Source organism: Hyla sarda, chromosome 4 (genome assembly GCF_029499605.1).
Source record: "Hyla sarda isolate aHylSar1 chromosome 4, aHylSar1.hap1, whole genome shotgun sequence".
Classification (NCBI taxonomy): domain Eukaryota; kingdom Metazoa; phylum Chordata; class Amphibia; order Anura; family Hylidae; genus Hyla; species Hyla sarda.
In genome coordinates this window covers 20,076,424-20,078,923 of record NC_079192.1, presented here as the reverse complement: position 1 = coordinate 20,078,923, position 2,500 = coordinate 20,076,424, and the positions used below count along the sequence as shown (strand labels likewise).

The window sequence follows — 2,500 nt, the reverse complement described above, 5'->3', positions numbered from 1 at the left end:
CTCAGTACTGTATTAAAATTATTTAACCTTCTTCCAGATGTGAGCTTTTCAAATCCATAAATGCTGCTTCCATACCTTTGTGTTCTGTCGCCCCAAGGTGCAATTAGTTGAGAACTTGGATGAAAACTCATGCCTCAAAGAAACCCAGAGCACTCACATCCCCCCGGGAGCCATAATGCCAGAAATATGGGTTATCCAGGATTAGAAAGTAAAGTTAAATTGCCTCTTTCTTCCAGAAACAGTGCCAGCTCTGGCTAGTATAGAGTGGATTTCCTGATTGGTTAACCTCTGTGAATATCCCTGGCTTTTGCAGCTCGGTGCAGATTATGGTGTACGCTGCTCTGTGCCTATGTTTCAGATCTAGGGAAGGATTAAGGCAAGACAGCAAGGGTCAGTTTTGTAGTTCTTCCTGTTCACCCTATTCATCACAGAGTACATCTGATCCCTGGGGATCCCTCCTCAAGGATTGTATTCCAGATTGTCCGCGCAACATCTTAGCAGGTGGTAATACAGCGCCCATACTGAGAGAGGGACGAGAGGTTCTCCTGCATTGCAAGGGGAAGCGCTGATTAGTTAGCTGGCGCCAGGTACCTGCCTCAACCAATCGATATTCTGGGCATGTAACGTGAGCTGAAAGAGCAAGTAAAAGCAAAAGCTACTCAATGGCAACGGTTGGATTCGCACCCACAACCCCGAAGAGACTGGAGCCTTAATTCAGCGCCTTAGACCGCTCGGCCACGCTACCACATGGTGTTGCAGCTTTCCGACCCTACCTGGGGACATAGACCTAAGTAAAGGGCAAAACAAGCATAGCTTCCCCTTCGGGAATTCGGAGCCTGGTTACCTGCATGACAGGCAGGAATACTCACAACTATACTAACGAGGAACAACCTATGCCTGCTGCTCCATGGTAATGTCCTTAAAGGGTCAGCGTTTAATAGTTCTGAAGGGAGAATTAATCGCTTTAGCTCAGAGCTAGGGATCAAAGGTGTAATCTCGTTATACCTCTGGAAACAGCAAAAAGTGCCTAATGGCAGCGGTGGGATTCGACCCCACGCCTCCAAAGAGACTGGAGCCTAAATCCAGCGCCTTAGACCGCTCGGCCACGCTACCACACACAACTGCTGCTTTTCAACCCTACCTGAGGACGCAGACCTAAGTAAGGGGCGAAATAATCATAGCCACCCCATCTGGGAACCGTACCCCGGTTTTCTGGAGATCTGGAGGAAGAATTAAAAGTTTTAGTGTGGCAGGTGAAGGTACTTAATGGTTCCATGGTGTAATGGTTAGCACTCTGGACTCTGAATCCAGTGATCCGAGTTTAAATCTCGGTGGGACCTTTCTTTACTTTCCTCTCATTACTCAGTACTGTATTAAAATTATTTAACCTTCTTCCAGATGTGAGCTTTTCAAATCCATAAATGCTGCTTCCATACCTTTGTGTTCTGTCGCCCCAAGGTGCAATTAGTTGAGAACTTGGATGAAAACTCATGCCTCAAAGAAACCCAGAGCACTCACATCCCCCCGGGAGCCATAATGCCAGAAATATGGGTTATCCAGGATTAGAAAATAAAGTTAAATTGCCTTTTTCTTCCAGAAACAGTGCCAGCTCTGGCTAGTATAGAGTGGATTTCCTGATTGGTTAACCTCTGTGAATATCCCTGGCTTTTGCAGCTCGGTGCAGATTATGGTGTACGCTGCTCTGTGCCTATGTTTCAGATCTAGGGAAGGATTAAGGCAAGACAGCAAGGGTCAGTTTTGTAGTTCTTCCTGTTCACCCTATTCATCACAGAGTACATCTGATCCCTGGGGATCCCTCCTCAAGGATTGTATTCCAGATTGTCCGCGCAACATCTTAGCAGGTGGTAATACAGCGCCCATACTGAGAGAGGGACGAGAGGTTCTCCTGCATTGAAAGGGGAAGTGCTGATTAGTTAGCTGGCGCCAGGTACCTGCCTCAACCAATCGATATTCTGGGCATGTAACGTGAGCTGAAAGAGCAAGTAAAAGCAAAAGCTACTCAATTAGTGCAATTAGTTGAGAACTTGGATGAAAACTCATGCCTCAAAGAAACCCAGAGCACTCACATCCCCCCGGGAGCCATAATGCCAGAAATATGGGTTATCCAGGATTAGAAAATAAAGTTAAATTGCCTCTTTCTTCCAGAAACAGTGCCAGCTCTGGCTAGTATAGAGTGGATTTCCTGATTGGTTAACCTCTGTGAATATCCCTGGCTTTTGCAGCTCGGTGCAGATTATGGTGTACGCTGCTCTGTGCCTATGTTTCAGATCTAGGGAAGGATTAAGGCAAGACAGCAAGGGTCAGTTTTGTAGTTCTTCCTGTTCACCCTATTCATCACAGAGTACATCTGATCCCTGGGGATCCCTCCTCAAGGATTGTATTCCAGATTGTCCGCGCAACATCTTAGCAGGTGGTAATACAGCGCCCATACTGAGAGAGGGACGAGAGGTTCTCCTGCATTGAAAGGGGAAGCGCTGAT

At 46.8% G+C, this 2,500-nt stretch overlaps 2 non-coding genes across 2 annotated transcripts; one reads left to right on the top strand and one right to left on the bottom strand.

Moving 5' to 3' along the window:
* Positions 1-1,031: 1,031 nt before the first annotated feature.
* Positions 1,032-1,113, bottom strand: TRNAL-UAG (transfer RNA leucine (anticodon UAG)). The gene has a single exon. It is a non-coding gene; the product is annotated as a tRNA-Leu (tRNA).
* Positions 1,114-1,268: 155 nt separating this feature from the next.
* TRNAQ-CUG (transfer RNA glutamine (anticodon CUG)) lies at positions 1,269-1,340 on the top strand. The gene has a single exon. It is a non-coding gene; the product is annotated as a tRNA-Gln (tRNA).
* The last annotated feature ends 1,160 nt before the right edge of the window (positions 1,341-2,500 follow it).